Source organism: Lutjanus erythropterus, chromosome 12, assembly GCF_056507025.1.
Source record: "Lutjanus erythropterus isolate fLutEry1 chromosome 12, fLutEry1.hap2, whole genome shotgun sequence".
Taxonomy (NCBI): domain Eukaryota; kingdom Metazoa; phylum Chordata; class Actinopteri; order Lutjaniformes; family Lutjanidae; genus Lutjanus; species Lutjanus erythropterus.
This window is the reverse complement of record NC_139328.1, coordinates 9,524,136-9,544,254: the sequence shown is the minus strand read 5'-3', so window position 1 is coordinate 9,544,254 and position 20,119 is coordinate 9,524,136. Positions and strand designations below refer to the sequence as shown.

Here is a 20,119-nt window from a genome sequence, read left to right as displayed (position 1 = left end):
AGGCACGGACGTTCATAAGAGTAGATAAATAACAGGGTGTTCTTCTAACAAAGATGGTGAAACAATCGCACATGTGAGGGTCAGTGTATCCACACTCACACTCCAGATTTTAATGAGAGACAGATGCGTGTGCCACTACTGTAGACAGTGCCTCCAGTGTGATCACAGATCACTGCTTAGATATCACACACAAAAAAAGAGAAAAAACAGCAGACGGGGAGTTCTGTTTCTTTCTTGCCTTGAGAGCGTGTGGGCAGACAGACACAAGTTAAAAGCAACTATCCATAGGAGAACTCTAATCACCACTCGCCTCCCCTCTTCATTTCCCTCTTCATTGAACTCCTCATTTCTTGAATTTCCTTTTCTTCTATGATTAGTAGTGTCCTGTCAACACCTGCCACATTTCTCTGACAAGTCGTCATTAAGTGCAGAGAGAAATTTGTTTTAAATTGAGAGCGCTCTAAGAGTGTTTGCGCAGCACTGTCAGGCTTTTTAATTAAGGTGGCTTAACAAACATGTTTTCCATGCAGAACAAAACAATACAGGTTCTTTCAGAGTGTCTCACTGTGAACTGTTGATAATGGCTGCACTGTACTACCAGCACTTCACACAGGACAACCCAAATATGAATGGTATACATTAAAGCCAAAGATGCATTATAGAAGTAATCCTGTAGGCGATGTGTTGCACATTAAATACATGTGGGTGAATGTACAATCTTAAACATGTAGTGCAGGTACAGTGAAACAAGACATGTCACTGATACAGGTGTGTTTTTCAGAAGAAATTTTGTTATGGTTATTGAGGGTTGCTTTTATTAGAGAGTACAGGCAAAGATAGACATGATTGGCACTGGCCACCCCTGAAATCTGATTGGCACCCTCTTATCTTTGAGTATGACTGGTTATCTGTCCAGTGAGAGGCAGGACTTTAGTATGAACCAACTTTTTTTGTGTAAAATTTACAGGGATATAGCAAATATTTTATATAATATTCAACATTGTATTCATTCACATATAATCACCTGAAAATAAGAATTGCTACGTTACAATGAGCTGTTTATATTGACAGAGTATGCGGGTCTTCTTCCACGCCGTCGGACATGTTGCATTGCCATGCTTCTACAGTAGCCCAGAATGGACAGACCAACAAGTTTCTCCCAGACACTTGGAAGGGGAGAGTGAGATGCGGTGTTTGTAATTTGTACTCACTGCTGGGTGCTACTAAATCCTACACACTGGTCCTTTAAGTAACATGTTCAAAGCAGGGCTTCTACTTGTAACAGTGTTTGACACCGCGGTATTAAAACTAGTAAAAATGCCACTGAAATGCAATAAAACTTATAAATAAAACATCCTTGTTTTTGCTTGTATTCTAATCTCAGAATGCTCCAAATGCCTTAGTTATGTCTTAAAATAACTGAAATGTCCTTTTCCCACCCTAACCCCCAGACCTGATGTCAGTTAGTATCACACCGCCTTTTTCACTTCTCTCAAATTTGCAGGTCTGCTTCCTGCATCAACAGAAACCAGCTTTAATAAAACAAAACCCTACCCACTGAATTGAATTAACTTTTTAAGAAATGCAAAACTAATTGAAACTTGTGAGTCTTAACATTTCACTCTGGGAAACAAACAGAGTGTTAAACAGTCACACTAAATACTTTAGCTGGTGGTGGGAGTAGAAGACACACAAATAGACGATACACATATTAAATAGTCTTTATTACAGATTTTCATTAGCATGCAGTGCACTCGGCAAGCTTTCATGAATTCTTCATTCACTAGGAGATGTAATGAAGTCTTTCTTGTAATTTGGCCCATCAATAATTAGGAGACCTCAGTGAATGGTCTCTGGAAATGGTGACTGTGAGAAATCCTATACCATTAATATTGCATTGAACTCTTTCAGGCTTATTAGCAAGGCTAGGTCCTTAATGATCCAATAGTCCTTAGTATTGTCAATATTTTATCCTTATGTACGCTTGTCGATTGAGATGGGACTTCAAGCGTTAAGGTTAATGACCCGGAACATGAGGGTCAAGAAGGTAATGGAGAACAGTTTTTCAGCCATAAGAATAACTGAGTTAAATGTTTAAAAGATGATTTTCTATAGAAGTTTGTAATCGGGTCACTCAAACTGTGAAACACTTTTCAAACTTTGATTTCACCTTTGCTGCAGCATGCATTATCTTTTTATTTTTTCTGAGAAGATTCAGCAGAAACTTCCTCCCCTGATGTGGCCCCATGCAGTTTTGTAAAAAATAAACGACTGCGGCTTAATTTCCCCTTCACTTTTATGTGAATCTGGTCAGTGTCCATATGGGTGCCTGTTCTCTGAACACAGAAAAGAAGTCTTTCATTTCCCTGCAGCATTCTAATCAAAACTCTCCTAGTAATTACCGACTGAGGAGAGTCCAGGTACTGGCAACAGAGTCAGGGGCATTCATACGCTCTTTAATGGCACCACTTGTTTATAAGCCTGAGTCCACCTACACACACCACTAATGGGCTGCACATAGCCCAGTCATGAATATGCATCCTCACCTTGGCTGATAGATTCAAAAACTAGACCACAGAATGAAAAGGAACAACAAATAGTGTCTTTCTGTAATTGGCTGTCAGCAAAGGTAATATGCAAATTTCCAGCCTTTCTACTCATGGTATTGTATTGAATGGAGAGCTGCTTTTTGATATGTGTGAATAGGCCTTGATCAGACAGCAGTCACTTGGATGAAACTGGCAGACCTAGAGAACTGTTTTATACCTTCTATGTGTTTGTCATTTTTTTTGTTGTTATTTCTCCAAAACAAAAGTTTTCTTCCTGTACCAGTGGTCTGCATCATAATGCCTTTTCTGTCCAAAGTCATAACTGAAATTTATTGCCTCAAAAAAAGAGAAAACTAAAGCTGTAGAGAAAGCACATTAAAATATGTGTGGTATCAAAAACCATTAAGGTGCTGGGTGACACAAAAGGCAGCCGCGAATTTGAATAACCATGACCATTAATCGTACATCAAACACAGCCAGGGAGAAACTTTTTTCATTGTAAGTCAAGGCTTTGTCAGCATACGATGATGGAAAACAATAAAGATGCTATCCTCTACACAGCACCCTGACAGCTATTGAGCTGTCATTATACGATCATGAAGTCATTTCCATGCCTAACTTGAAAGCATATTATTATGATTAAAAACAACACTGAAATGTCAATCAATGTCGTGCCATTATTGCCTCATATGCTGTCTCTGGAGATACCCAGATGCTCCGGTTTCATCTTTCTGTCCATTTTCTATTATGATCCTATTACCGTCACAGTGGGGGGCACATTATTGCATGCAATGCTGAAAACTTGGCCAAATTGTTTTTTTAAACTTATACTACTATTCCTGGAGACGAGAATGACGTATGAAATGAAGTAGTCATTTATCAACCATACTAGACAGGCAGGATGCTTGTGAAGGCACAAGAAGGAAATTCAATAAGAAGGGTCCACAACATTCATCCTCATATAGTAGAATACCATGACCAGTCTAATATTAGATTAAAGGTCCAGCATATAACTTTTCACAGGGATTTATTGGCAAAATATTGCAGGAATGCAATTTAATATTCATAAGGGTGTTTTCATTAGTGTATAATCACCTCATAACAATTACTGTGTTTTCTTTACCTTAGAATGAGCCATTTATATCTACAGAGGGTGCATGTCCTCTTCCATGGAGGCTGCCATGTTGCACCAATCTCTTTCTACAGTAGCACAGTACGCACAAACCAAACAGAGGCTCTAGATAGGGCCTTTCACAGATAGGTTCTCCGACATGCTTGAAGGGGAGAGTGAGGCAAAGTGCTTGCAATCTGCAAACTCATCACTAGTACCAATTTACAGTACAGACTACCACTAAATCCAACACACTGGTCTTTTAAATTGTAGACATACACTGTTATATTTACATGGGAATATTTTTATTTTTCCCCTTCTAGAGGTTAAAGTGAAGAGTCTAAGTAACTAAATAAGAAACAGTTGAATCTAAAGTCAGGAGAAAAAAAATCCAGATATAAATTATTAAGAGTTTATAAGTCCAAGACAAATCGGCCTCATCAGACTGTGTGGGTGTGGCTTGATTAGATTGATTGACAGTAGCATTGTATTGCTAAAGTATGACTGGTGCATGAGAAGACGTGACATCACCTTTTCAAACACAACCATGCCCAGTCCATACCAATGAGACGAAAACACAAATATCTCATGGAAAATTACCAAAAGTGCTTCTAAATTCTACAGATTTCTTTTCTTTATGTCAGACCTGAAGAAAAATTACCTCACAGATCATAGAAAGAGGCAGAGTTCAACATTAACCACAGCCTCATGGCCCGTGGCCACATTATTATAGGTGGCCTCTCGTGGCCACTGAGTTTTATCCCCATACTGCGACCTGTCACCAACACAATGTTACAGTTCCACAAACATCCCAAACCCTTCAGACCTTTTAGTTCAACATTCTGCAAAAGCAGTAAACAGTTGTTGTCGCTGGCTGGATACCAATATGTTCGGACCACTGTCTTGTTTTGTCCACAACCCAAAGATATTTGGTTTATTGTCAGACAGGAGTAAAGAAACCTGAAAAGACTGACATTTAACGAGCAGGAATCAGATCATTCTGACTTTTTTTCCCTTTAAAAAATAACTAAAATCAATTAACCATTGGCGATTAATTTAATAATCAATTAATAATGGATTAATTGTTGCAGCTCTACTGTCTGGAAACCATGGGGGATCATCAGAATTTAGTAGACTTGACTTGTGACTTGCCTGACTTAGTCCAATTTATGGACTTAGTGGCCTGTGGTAACCTGACACACCAGACGGGTTTTTACACAGAACTATCTTGGAAGTCGTCCATAGAAACAGTTTGGAAAAGGGCTCACGCTTTCAAAAAGCACTCGGCAGGTGAAGCGATGAACCACCAGTGTGTCACATCTAACACGGGCTAACTTCAACCAATCACATCAAACTCTTACAGAAGCCAGTTAGGAAAAAAGCGAAAAGCCTTCAGTGCAGTTTTTTGTTCTTCTTTCAAGGAAGAAAAACTCTCCAGTTCTCATATAACTGATGTTGTAACAGTGTCTATGCTAACCTCTTCAGAGCCACCCTTCTTTGTTTGAGAGCTGAGTTGCTTCCATTGACGCCTCTCGCTGTCGTCACACATACAGCCACGCCCATAGCTACCAGATGTCCCTCCTGATTGGCTGCACCACTTGTGGTGTGGACACAAACTGATAACTTGAGGCAAGATGGATTCGTGTTTCCAGCTGCCTCGCAAGGTGAGGCTTATGGGGCAGTGTTTAAGAATATTAGCATCTATCCCTGGGCTGATTGAGAAAATATGTCTTCAGGCCTTTAAGGTCAGATGTTTACAGAGTTAGCAAGTTTAACCATCCTCTGGTCCACAAAACTGAATAAAAAGCACCCAGGAGTGGTTTCAAAAATACATATATATTTCTCAAACTGATAAAAATTTAAATACCTTTCTCCTACAGCAATTTAAGCGAAAATTCAAGACACACTGTATGCACTGAGACATTGCTGACTACACGAGCTTTACTGCGGGACAGTGCAGAAGACCTTGACTCGGACTCCAGGGTGCTTAAAGCTGCCCAGGGTGCGTTTCTTATCTGCATATTCGTGGCTCTGCATTTCTCCTGCCTTTCTACATAAAAGTGTGGGAGCTGGCTAATCAGACTTCCAGGGTCAAAGGTTACAGAGCTGGAGGAGAGAAGGATCCTCCTGGGAAGGACATGTCCAGATGTGGCTTTTCCATTCCTTCACATCTCCTCTGTTTTCCATCATACCTGCTAGTCGTGCAGAACAGGCTGTGGACAGCTGCACATGAGACCAACGAGAATGGTTAAGCAATCTGTTCACGGGTACGTGAATTCTGTATTTTTCTCCAATATTTTGTGGTGTTGCGGCTATTTGTGGGGTATATGTTACATTCACACACCACCATTTCAACAATTGCTTCTGACAAAGGATTTGCCTTGGCTGCTATTATTATTGTCAGTCAAAAGATTTAGAGCTGACACGAAGGCTGTTCCATTCTATATCTGTCTGGCTGCAGTTAATATATGTTTTCGTGTAAAATAAAATGGGAAAAACCCCTGTTTAAATATGGCTGTATTCCACAAAACACATCATCAATTACTAAACTCTGTCTCTTTGATTTATAAGTGGACCATGAGCAATATCCCCTCACATGGGCAGCCTCTTTATCATCTTCAATTACACAGGGAGGACATCTGTATCTGCAAACGCATGCTGAGTTTGCCTGCTTTAAAGCCTGAGCAGCACAAAAAGCATTTTGGGATATATGCAAACAAATACTGATGCATACGGTTTGTGTGTGCAGGCTGAGAGATGTAGCATTGCTGACATAAGTACCACCAGGCAGAATAGGACCAAAAATCATGATTTGAGCTGTTTTGTGTCTGATTGCAGAAACATGGCAGGCACAGGGCGAGAGCGGAGCAAAGCTTACGGCCAGTCCTCGCCCACAACATACTGCTCAGAATGAAATATATTCCCAATCCCGACTAACTGCATTATCCAATTTCCATCCACAGCAGTAAGAGATAATAAAGCGAGCAAATGCGAATGTAAATGCTCCGGTACATGATGCATAATTGCCCTATTAATTGCTTGTTTGCTGCAGAACTGTTGCCGGGCTTTGGTACAATATCTCAGAGCATGTCCCGGCGGGGTGATACTCCCCTCGTCTCCCAGCCTTCCTCGCTCCTCTATCCTCTGTCTTCCTTCCTGTAGCCTGTGTTTATGTACTGAGGCAGAGAGCAGCAGTCTCATCACCATCATTTGGATGAGAGATGGAGTCATCATCAGCCAAGTCCCATCGCTGCTGCCCCACCACAATTGGAAGGAGGAGGGGGGGGGGGGGCTGTGTTACTATGACGACCACCTCAAATTGGTCAAAGGGAGACCAGTCAAGCCAAAAACTTTGAGTTTTTTTTATTGTATTTCTTTTTCCCTTCATGACCGTTCTGATGGCAGTGGTGGGTTAGGGGGGGTGGTGGGGGGTAAAATTGTAATGAGGCAGCTGTGAGGGACACCAATCTGCAGGGAAAGCTACTTTATGCAGAAATCCAATTTAAGAGATTGGCTTAGCGACTGAGTCATTGAAGGTAAATCCAATGGTAATTATAGGTAAATCAAAGGTGAAAGCATGCAAAACACTCCCATACACAACTCTCTCCCTCTTCCCCCCCTCTTTCATTCTCCCTCCCTCCATCCCCCCGCTATACTCATTACTGCATATCACTATGTTGCTTACCAAAGAGAGACAGGGGCAGGGTGCATAGCATGAAATATAAGCATAATGATGGAGTTTTGCCTTCATGGCTTAAAGGGACTTGACACTCATGCACATCCTTCATTCTGAATCATGCTTAAGATAGTTTAGTAATTAAACAATATCCTCTCATTTCAATACCACTGGGCAATTTAAACATTGTCTTAATACCTTTGGCCTTGCCAATCAAATTCATCCAGTAGCTGTAAAGGCAAGGAAACAAGCAGTAAAAATTAGTACCAAGAGCAGGTACTAGGGCTGAAATGATACACTTATCAACTGATTCGATACTAAAATATTTGAGTCCCAGTATTGTGGTTTAGCAGTCCAACAAGTATATGCAATTCAGTATCAAAATTTATTCCAATTTTTGTTTGCCAGACCATGGAAAAAAGCTGAATCATACACTTAACTGCATACCATGGCTAATATTTGAAAAAACAATGAACATTGCATATCAGTCAGTCTTTTTTAGTTTTATTTCAGCAGCATCATTGTTATACTGCATAAAAGTAGCCCTAACCCTGGGTGGATTTTTAAACCCATAGGGCAGTTTGATTTAGAGTTGTATCCCTTTGAGGTTGCTGTTGATCTTCAGTGGTGGGTCGTGAAGCCACAGTAACAGACTGAACTAGCAATATGAAGTCAGCAGCTATTAGTTTGTTTCCACAGATCAGAGGAAATATACGCTTGAAAATATGAGAATACGTTAAATTTACACTACAACAATCACAAAGGTAATTTCAGTGAGCACATAAATGTGATTCACATTATGTGTTAGCATTGAGCTAACATACTAGGAACTAGTTATCTATATTTGTATTAAATCTATTCAGCCATTAAAAAAATTGATTCAGGAACTGTTAAAAAGAATCACAATACGTGATAATACTTGAGAATTAAGTCTCTCCTACTTGTTGCCGGTACTGTAAATTGGTACTAGTACAAAGACGTCAGGCAATTGTTTGTTGTGTAAAGGTTGCATGTAAAGGGGGAAACAACAACAACCTCATGAAACACTCACAGCACTCAGTGTTTGACTGCTTTAATTAAATGGCTGCTGTCGGGAACATTATATTGTCAGTGCAGCCTCCTGTCTCTGACGCTGATGGGACCACCCAAACTAAAAACTGTTGTCCAGTCACTGTGACACTTGTTATCATTACAAAAATAATTCTGTAGTTATAAAGTCAGGACACAGCTAGCATTTTTTTAAGCACTTATGCAGCATTTATGTTCCTAAATATTCCCATAGACAATGTCAGTCAAGCAGCAGTCACAGTTTTGTCAGTGGACAGCAGAAGTGAGACACTGAGGTCCAACATATTCTTCACCACTAGATGGGGCAAAATGACAGCAAAGTGTCACAGGACTGTCGCCCAATTACTCTAAAGGAATTACAGCGCTTCACTACAATAGTGTCCAGCTGGTTTAGGTATACTCAGTGGCCAATTGCTAGCATAGCATAAACCTCTGACTGCTAGGTAGCCTGTGTGAGCTGTCCTGACAACCTGAGGTAACGAATTTTGTGTTGCTTATGGTTGTCAATATTTTAAACTGTACTGAGACGACCACAGACCATAACCCCAGTCAAAAGACTGTTGAATCTTTTCAGGTCATGTTTTTATTTGTTGCATCAAATTATGATAAGTATTAGTAAGAGTATCAATAAGCACTGGTATCAAGAAAAATGTAATGATACCTATCCCTAACTAGCAGAAGTATTTTTTTCTTTTGATAGTGTTGGCATCTGACCTATGCAGACAGCCTTGCCTTTTCTAATCACCCCCACACTGTATCATTAACTACAGCTAAAGCAGGGATAATGATGATAGTAGAAGTGTGCCAACTCTCACACCTCCTGCTGGGTAAGCGCCAACTTCCCACTGGGAGAGGATGATTGTGAGTGGGAGGCAACAAAAACAGTCAAATCTTGATAGCCAAAGACAACAACTTATAAGACAATAGCCAAGTCATACAAAGAACACAAGGTATTTTTGAAACTCTGACATATAATCCATGGTTTGACATTATGGAATGACATTTTAGAAGTAGCTTCCCTGCTTTCCTATTTGTTCTGCCCTCTGAGAAGCACAGGAGCAGTAATTTGTTAGATTGTAGATAGAGGGCTAATAAATAGCCGAGCTAGCGGCTCACAAGTCATTTATCCTGACCTTTTATTTCAGGCAAAATCAATTTTCTTTTAATATGCCACTAATAAGGAGACACCTTTTATTTGTTTGGCTCTCAAACTGCATTGATGCTTTTTAACAGGGTTGTGGCCAGACGTCCTGCCATTGCATTTTGATTTGTTGACTGAAATCAGCCACTTTGAAATGGTTCACTGAAAGCTGTAAAGGTGAATGTTAATGTGACAGCCGCAATGAAACTGGCGTACGGCACAGGGGTACAAACACAAGTAAACAAGAGCACAGAAACTCACAGCAGACGGCAGGGCTCAATCTTGTTTTGTTTTTTTTTTTCAGCAAAAGCAGCATTGCATCAGGCTGCAGGGCCACATAATAGGCTGGCAGATTATGTCTACTGAATAGCTAAATTTAGCACACCTGTTGAATATATTTATACTCTATTTCTGTTTTCTTTCTTTGTGTTTCAACCAGCATCACAGCATCCCCTGTTTGGGTTTTCAAATTCCCCAGGAAACAACAACCTCGGAGATAGCAACCTATACACGCTGAAAATGGAAAATTAGCGCCTGAGATGCTAATGGTACGAATGTAAACAAGCTAACAGGTTACTTTTTCTTTTGCAGTGTTGTAGTCATTTTACTGCCAGGGCTTGCTTCCCTACATGCAAATGTTCCACCAAAACTATTTCTCCAGTGACACTATAATGAAGCGGCACCATCACTGCATCCTGGGCTTAGCGGTGCCCAGTACGATTGTGATTGGGTTAGAGAAATACAAACAAGGCAGGCCGTTTTTTTCCCCTATAGGAGAATGATTATGTTTGAAGCCAGACTTTTCTCCAGCACTGACACGGGGCTATTAAATCTCATAACTCACTTGCCTGACTGGGTAAAAAAAAAATAAACACACAATTTTTTCTGGAGCTGATGATGGAAGTAGCTAAGAAGTGAGCAGTCTTGCTTTCTTCTCATCTATGTTGAGATACATAGTACCGATTAGGGACTTAGGGACAAAATGATGATGGGTAAAGACAAAGTTCGGCTATGTGCTGAAGTGCAAGCGAGCATTCCAATTATTCTGGAAACAGGAGTCTAGTTGTGTGGTGTTAGAGGATGTTGGGAAAGCTGCAACTGTGTATTGCAGAGTTTACTGCAAGATTGGAAGCCAGGCAGGTAAAACAGGATTATTTTTCAAGGGTACATCAAGTCTCTGGAAATGTTGATGGAGTCCCAAAACAAAAGCCAACAGCATCTTGCTTGCACGGCAGTTAATGCGGCTGAGACGACCATTCCTCCCGGGTCATTGTGGCACACGCACATACGTTGAAGCAAGCCAGGCAAATGAGTGGAATCGAGGGGACTTGGCCACCCCATGTGCCACCCCATTAAACTCAAGTATGATTGTCTATCTGTCCATTGAGAGGAGGGACCTGAATTTGAACCAATTGTTTGATGAGTATTTTTTAATGTGCATGGCTTTCTTTTGAATGTAGCCTATATGGGTTAATTTTCTTTATGGACCATTTTACAACACAGGGTTGTATAATAAGATGTTAGCTGTAGTTCTCTTTATACTACTCACAAAAAAAGAACAATGCTGCAGATGAATTAAGGAGTCCCAGAGCCTGAGGACAGAGGAAGACTGGAGGCACAATTTATTTCTGAGGATTTAAAGGATAAAGTATAGACATTTTATATTATATTTATGTGGTGCCACTCTGTTGTGTTGCAATTGGTAGGACTCTTTCTTTTTAGCGTAAATAAAACGTTTAAACACAGATGTAAAATACTGTAAGGTTAGTAATTAAAATAGATATGAGAAATGGTAAATTAATGCAAACCCAACATGTGCAAATGCATATGTAAGCTCCAAGCCACCACTATCAAAAAAGTCTGGACACGTCCGTGTCACAGCACAACACTGATATGGCTTGTCAAAAGCATTACTTGATAACTGCTGATAAATAAAACAGTTTGTACAGGTGCAAGTAAAAATTGACTTTTGGCAAGTAGATTTCTGACCCACCAAGCAAGTGAAAAAAAAGATTAAAATATTAACGTTGAACCCTACACTGCTGATTAGTCAAAAAGGGAAAGGTAGTGGCACTGCTTCAGTGTTTGCCGCCACTGTTCAGTGTCTAGAGGAACAACAAGTCAGTTACAGCAGCACCCAGAGGGTTTTCAGGGCCTTCGTATCTGTTCAGTGTGCATTATCTGTTCATATTTGAAAATTGCCTCTGTTTATGGTCTCATTCCCCAGCTGAAAGCTGTATTTGGTTACACCTCTCGGAAAGTAGAGTCAACTCTGTAATAAAAAAGAAGCAACCCAGTGACAGAATAATTCATTTACATTGTCAACATGGCATTTATCCTTATTTCAGTCTATTTCCATACCTCCAGTTGTGTAGACAGAGGGAAAGTCGCATTAAAAAGTCAATCAGATAGCAAATCAGATCACAGTTAACATTTCGTCAAACTTCCCCCAGACTGCTGTTGCTAAGGAAACCTGTGCAGGTAAGCTGATTGGAATCTACAAGGCTTGGGGAATACTGGAGGAGACGGTTGAATATGCGTAGATACGACAATGCTGTGATCAACAGTTTCGGTCGATAAAGAGACTGATAAAAGGCAGTTTGAGACTAAGTTTCTCTGACAAAACAATCAAGCTGATCCATAATGCACAATTTGCCGGTCATGCATACATCAGAGACGGTTAGATAGGCCAATGATTTGTTTTCAAGACATCCTGGTTCGTCTCCAAGGGTTTGGGGTGAAGATATATCGGCAGGCCAGTTGTTAGCTATTGTCTACATGTGATTTATTCTCTTCCTGTCCCTGGGGAAACACAAAGAGACTGTGAGGGGGATCCAGCAGGGCCAGCAGCTGTATTATGGAGATTTGAGCCACCAAAACATTTCTGCAACATGCGTTGAGATCACAAATGCCAGCCGCGCTCATAGCACAACAACCTTGTATTGTCAGTGCCTCCCTCCTTGTCTACATTTCTACCCTTCTCACTTTCCTCCACTTCCCAATTTATATGTAAATTCCCTATTCCTTAAACAATGCAATATGCACATCTATTCTTTAGTGGCAGAGGCCCAAAAGCCTACGATAAATGGCCTGAGCCCTCACATGGAAAGCAGCCATGTGAGTCATTGCAATTTAGCACTTTAACTGTGGCCTTATGAAAACACCTAATGGCAACTGAAAGTGTACATTTTATACCATCTCTGACTGTTTGTGACTAAAAATATCATATTGTACATGTTGTAACAACCCAAGCCGGCAATAAAAAAGAAATAGGAACAACCTCTCTGTTAATCAAGTGTGTGTGCGCTGCAGTACACATCTCCTCCCCCCCTCCACAATGTACCAAGTGCAATTTTCACTGACTTGGCAGTACAGGGGAAATCAGGTGGCTGTAACAGTCAAAGATGATGTTTCATCTTCCACTGTACAAACTTTACTAAAACAGTAAAACCAGACCTTGCACAATGTCAAGACTAGACCTGACTCTATGTATCCATTTCTCTGTTCAACACTCTAGTGATTAAACACTGTGCTGTTGATCTCAGCCCTGTCTATATATTTCTCAGAAAAATAGTGTAGTTCTCAATACAAGAACAGTACAGCAACACACTAGAGAAACACACAACACTTGCGAAAACAAAAGACACAAAAACTACTGCACTTAAGGCAGGTATAGTACAGTATGTGTCTCTGCACCGATAAACATCCACACAAATGCATTCACACTGCATTGGCAATTCTGCAATTCCATTATTTTTTCCTCCAAGGAGTACTCTACCCTAATGATCATTTATTGATACATTCATTAAACATTTATCAGCATTAACTAATTGCCATTTGCTAGCTTTTAATGATTAATGACCACAAATTAATGTAGAATTCTTTGTTTGATCACACAATCCTGGTGTCAGTGTAAAAACACCTGTAAAAATGTCCATAATATTAAACAAATGCGCTACTTAACCCTTTTTTTCTGAACACCTGTATGGGAAACCGTAAGACTTGTAATGGGACTGTCCAAAAAGACATTATATTTGCAACATTAACTGAGAAAATATAATGAATTCTAAGGGCCTTATTTTAAAGAATCTATAGCGCATGGTCTAAAGCTTATGGCAAGAGTGCATTGAAGATATGTTCAGCTCCACTTGTGATAATTAAACGCCCCATAATATGGGCTCAAAAGGTGCATCGGAGTTGCATTTGGTAACCATTCAGAGTATCATCTCCCATTCCCTTTAAAAGCCAGGTAGCGGCAGATTGAACGAGCTGGAAAAGTGAACGTTTTTTTGTTCAGGAAACGGAGCAGTTTGTGTGCAAACTTTGAAACTGGAATGACCGATTTGCAAACGAATGCAGCGCAGCAGTGATAGCAATGGGATGTGCAACAGCTGGCATTAGTCCCCAGATCATCCGACAGGAGATTACAGGTGTCCGTTTACAGCGGCATTCGCCTTCGCTGAGGGACAGCTATGTGGTCCTTGACTGGTGGACGCTCTGCCTGGTTGAGCGTCGGTCCCATGTGCAGGGGTTGTCAATCCCCCCCTTCCCCATCTTCTCTACAGCTGTCCTATCCCAATAAAGGCATACAAGGCCAGAAAAAATGTACTTGAATGCCCCACTGCTGAGAAATGAGTGGCAAACAATATTTTGACTTTAGACAAGATCCTGTGGCTCAAACAGCAGAGCACCTTTTACAGAGAACAAGCTCACTTTAAAGCAAGTGTGAATTACAGTATTTTAATGTTTCACTTTAAACTACACTTTATGGTTTTGACTGATGTGCGTTTATAGCCACATTGACCACAAATATATACCCCATAGACCCCATATATACTGTATATATTCACATGATGTCGCACAATTTAAGACCTAATTTACACTTGTAGAATATTTGAGTAATTGGCTGAGGATCAGGGACTGCTGTGGTCTGGATGTTCCACAGAGCGTTAAACGATGTTGAGAGCCTCTGCTGTGGCGTTGAGCTAATACAATTTGTTTCCTGTGCCTCTGCTGCTTTGCTATGCTGGATTAATTTTCTGCTTTCACCGCGCTCCCTCTATCCATCTGAAAGGAGGTAAGCCACCAGCCACCAACAGAAACGCAGAGCCCAGTGTTGAGGTAGGCTCAGCACTGTGCCTTCTTACAGTGTACATGCACACATACACTCTGCTGCGTGTATGGTCACTGATTTGCCAAACGCTCCATTGCTCAAGCACAGAGTGGGATTAATGTGTTGGCAGCTGGCCTTCTAGATCTCAGTTCACACCGCCCACCTCCCGTACCCTTCCTTCAATACAAAAACACATCCTCAGCATCATCTCATCTACATTTGCCTCTTTGTCAGCATTCATTCTTAAAGGCGGACAATGAATTGTGCGGCTCAGATGAGGAGAGGAGCCAACGGAGAATGCGGGCTGAGACGTCAGATACAGAATCGAGAGCAGTGCGGCGGCGGAGAGGGATTTAGCAAGGCAGAAATTCATGAGTGTGTGAAAAGCGTGGAGGGGGTGGGGTGGGGTGGGGGACGGTGATGCGTGATAAAAAAAAATAAGACGAGAAATCAGAGAGAGGAGGTGGAGAGCGATTCAGACGGAGGGCTCACGATGAGGTGGGTCTCTGAAAGGCCAGGGAACGAGGTGAGTGTGTGGGACAGAACCATGGTGAGCAGGTCAAATCCATTTACCTCTCTGTGCCGTCAGAAGAGGCTGTTGTGACAAAGATGGCGGGGGGGCTGGTCTCCAATTCCAAATCTTAAATTCACTTTTGAAATCAACAACTGAGACAAATGGCCCATGAATAACTGTGAGTGTGCGGAGGGGAAATACTATTGACAGCACCAACTACTCCCTCCCATGAAGCATGTAACATGCCTCCAGGGAACAGCATTTACTCTTCCATTCTTAAATATTCCCTTGGTGATTTACTTATCATTATTTTCATACACAATATCTTACAAACATATCTACTTAAGGATTATAGCTGCAGAGACCAGGGGCTTTTAATGTAGAATGACTTTCCACTGGCTATACACTTAAATTATACAGTAGCACCCCCTGTGGTTATAGTAGCTCATACAGCTGGATTACTGTGGAAGTGCACCAAAGCCATTCAAAATGCTACACAGCCAGTTAACTGCTGCTCAGCACAATTTAATTTACATCTCCTCTGCATCCGGCTGATATACTATTAGTTTTCTTATAAAGGGCTTAAATTACCACATCTTTTTGTAGTATGTAGGTGTATTGTGCCCATTTCTTGCCCTAACTCCTCTCTGAGCAAAACACAAGTATCTCTCTTTGATTGCTACTCATTATCATACACTTAAGGGCTGAATAAAGGATGGAGAGAAAAAGAGAATAATTTGATGCTGGAGGAGACCTCTACCTTTAAAAGGCTACTTGTGTGAGATCATCCTTCTGGAGTGTTTTGATATGTCATTCAAGCGGCTGGTTTTTTTTTTTTCTTCCTGCTGCTGCTATACCCTCTAAAATACATGTCTGCGCTCTTATCCCACACTGTGCGGAGCTGATTAAGCAGGACCCCACCAAGATGGACCCAAACACACAAAAACAGGCACACTTGAAATTCAGTTCAGGGACACTGAGACACTTAACTTGTAGATAACGGCAATTTGCATGGACCGAAAAGGCCTTTATCAGTGCTTCAGTTTGAAGTCTTGCTATTTTATGTTGTCCACAGAGCCATTTCTGCATGTTCCAATATACTGTATTTCTCTAATTTAATATTTTTCTGTTACTTTCTGTTCTGTGTAATGCATGGCGATAGCTAGGGCTGCACCTGGCTCAGAATTTCTTTCAGTTAAATCAGATCACCTGTTCAAAGCAAATACTCAATGAGTTGTTCTCAGTCTACATGAGTGTGTTTTATCTGTAGGACTTTTAAATCCCTTTTTTTTAATCATCTCTAATGTGAAAACAACAGATCTTCACACAGTCTGCGAAAGTAAAAGCGTGCATCCTCCTGTAGTTCAGGTATGAAATCCCAGCGCACTGTGGAGCGTCTTTTAGCAGTGCTGCAGTCGGCGTCCGACATCGCCTGTCTGTGCGCTCCACAGTTAGTGATCGCTGGAACAGTGGAAAGATGAACCAAAAAGTTTTATTTTGTCTCTGTCAAGTTAAAATGAAGCTGACAATGACGATGTTAAAATTCCAGTTTTACAAAAGGAGTCTGGGTAGTACGTCTGTCTCCGGTTAACAAAAACATATCTTACTCTTTTTAAAAAGTGTCACGCTACTTTCAATAACGTCATACTAAGTGTATGATGTTAAACTGAGACTGTCAGTGGCAAGAACAAGCACAAGCAAACACGAAAGCATCACCTGGTTAGCTTAGTGCTTTGGGATGATTTACAGACTTATTTATAAGTCATCATTGAAATATTATCCCTGTGTATTTTTGTAATTGTAATGCACACAGACTGACAAAGGAAATAGAAAACGAGTGGAGGAATCTTGGTCGACTGAGGCGTCTCTCGCTGATGATTCAAATCTTACAAATCATACACTGTAGTTTTCTCATTTACTGTTTATTCCTGATATATTGAATAGTCTACTGGGTGTAATGCATAGTGATGACAAACTAAAAATTACCTTCACAGTAGTCATCACACGTACCTCTGTAGAGCATATAGCCTAAATCCAGGATTTTCCCACATCTGTGAGTCTCAATGCCCCTTTTCACACATGTATCCATCACACTCCAAAAGAAGATTGAAATGGTGCTTTATACTTAAATTTTGCACTTTGCTCCTACATTTCACAGGCACTCAACCTCTTAGTTAAGGCCCAAGTTATTAATGTGCTGTGCTCAGCTAGTCACACACACACGCACACATACACTTTTGTGTGAAGGGCGTTTCATAAAGCAGTGCATTATTGTTATTAGAGCATGGGCGCCGTGCCCAGTTGCCTGTGCCGGGTTGAGCGGAAGCAGTCATTAAATTTAAATTGAGCAATATTTTCTTTTGATGCTTCGGGAGCTCGTGTAGGGTGGATTCATATTGGCTTGGCACCACTCGTTTATTTGTTGCATAAACCCAACTTTATTTGGTTCACCCATATGAATGTGCGCGTTCATCACTGGGACACTTTAATAAACCTGATGCATGGTGCTAAATTGCTAACTTATTAGCATCCCATTGATAATGAAGTTTATTAGCTGAATGCACTTTCTAATCTAAAAGGGTTAAACAAAGGTGCAGCTGCATTATTCAACCCAGCAAGGGGTGGAATTGGAGGAAAATCAAGACTGTTTGAAGAGTAAAAAAAAAGTGTTGTTTATCTGAAAACATGGTGCCACATTAATATTAACTAATACAGGGACATATAAAGGTGCTGTTTGGAAACAGCTGCATCTTCCATATTCAAACAGCTCTAATATGTAACTATTCAACATGAGGCTGCAAAGTGTATTATTAGACCTGCCCTCCACCTCCGCCTCCTCAGTTGGTCAGGTTCACCCTCCAACACTTGCCAATCATCGTGCTGTCTACTTTGAAATAGTCTCTAGCCCGAGGCTGAAGTAACTGGTGTATGTAGAGCCACCGCAGGCTCTGACAAAGCAGACAGTCAGTACAAGCAATTGCAGTATAAAAAGAAATACCCGTGCTCACCAACGTTTCTGAAAAAGCATTGTCTGCAGCACATTCTGCTGTAACCCCTTTTTCTTATTGCTTTCTAACACAGCTTGGAATTACAATGTTGGGTCTGGCTGGAGTGCAATCCTGAGATTTTCAGCATCACAAAGTTGATATACAGAATGTACTATCTTTGAAAACATATACTTTTTACATTTGTATACCCATATTTAGGAATTATTTTACTTACTAAGCGTGAAAAAATACTCAAGTGATGAAACATTAAAAGGTCATGAATATAGACGCTGTAGAGATGTGATATTACATGGATAAATGTGCTGCATTGAGTTTTTAACTGGTTTGAAAACGTCTAAATTTAATAAAGCCTCTAAATGACTCACATAAGCAAACAAAGCCATCTGCAAGAGGATTGGCTATTTTTATATAGTTGTTCTTAATGGCCACCAGGTCTGATTCTCTGTGGAAAAAATGAAAGGGAGGGGGGGGGGGGTTATTGAGATTATTTATTTTTAAGTTAAACTTTGTGGTTATGGTGAAGGAAACACTACTGCTTTTGTCTAGAGGGGCATGTAAAATCAACAACAAAAACATGAAAGTCCTTTGTAGTATTATCTTTGTAGTAGTATCTTTGTGGTATTATTGTACCTTGGGTTTTTGGAATTGTTTCATCCCTAGGAGGACTCAATTTAATAAGACTCAATAGTAAAAAGCCAGACAGAACATAGATCAAACATTGCAATATCTGACCTGCTAATGGTACCAAAAGCATCATTATCGTAACGTTCATCGAACATGTTCCAAACCATCCAGAGTATCATAGAACCAGCATGATAGATAGATAGATGTATTACAGTAGAGGAACTGGATACTGTGACCTGTTCATTCCAAAGAAAGTTGCTCAACTGGTGCCAAATCTAAAAAAAAAAAAAGTGTAGGCCTTTGCACATTAGAAACCCTCTCTGGCTGGACTGAAAATAAACACCCCTAAATAACCCAATGATAAGGCTCACATTTTAATAATACAAGAAATCTTTTCAGAGTGTTTGTGATACTTAAAGGTCCAGTGTGTAAGATTTATGGAAATTTGTTTGCAGACTGTGGCAGAAATGGGATATAATATTCATATTTAATATTTCCATTCAAGCACAGTCACCATTTTGCATTTTGCAGAAGTTTCAGAGCCACCGTAGTGAGGCGAGGTGTTTGCACTGCAAGGTAACAGCCAGATGCCATGAAATCCTACACACTGGTCCTTTAGGTACATTTCTGAATTGTTTAACTCAGCGTGTCATGTGAGCTGCAATTTCTATCTTCCACTTTGTCAAGATCGCTGAATATCCAGGGCACACGAGGTGGAAAAGTACACACATTCTTTACTTAATAGTAGTAGAGGTACTTGTGTACAAAAAGACTAAAAAAGGTGGAGGGTCAAAGTAGAAATAGTGATCCAACTTCTTTACTTGAGTAAAAGTGTGCAAAGCTAAATGAACCTCACCTTTTGTCCGTGCTCGAGTCTCACTATCTGTCTGTTTCCTCTTGTCACGTCTTTTACGTCATTTTAGTCTTGTCGTCTTGTTATGTTGTTTTCATCTTGTTCTTGCTAGTTACATTGTTTTTGTCCAGTTTCATCATTTTTGTCCTGTTACATCTGTCATGTGTGACACGCATTGATGGATACAACAAAGAATTGTTTGTTCTATTCATTTAGGCTGAAATCAGCTTTGATGATGGGAAGGCACACTATATTAAAATAATCAACAGTTCCCCTCAAATGCATTAAAACTAAAGTAACACGCCTCTTTTGGACGATGTGAGAAGCAGAAAGTACAGATATTTGTGTTAAAATACAGACAGTATTTGTGCTTAGTTACTTTTCACTTCTGGCTCAATGGGGAATGTAGCATCTATTTATGTACTTCTATTGTGATATACAATGTTTTGTATTGCAGGTTTA

At 40.4% G+C, this 20,119-nt stretch overlaps 1 long non-coding RNA gene across 1 annotated transcript in view; it reads right to left on the bottom strand.

Annotated features, from left to right (window-relative positions):
- The window catches only part of LOC146317603 (uncharacterized), a 128,569-nt gene that overhangs the window by 18,451 nt on the left and 89,999 nt on the right, over positions 1–20,119 (bottom strand). The gene's annotated exons all lie outside the window — the stretch shown is intronic.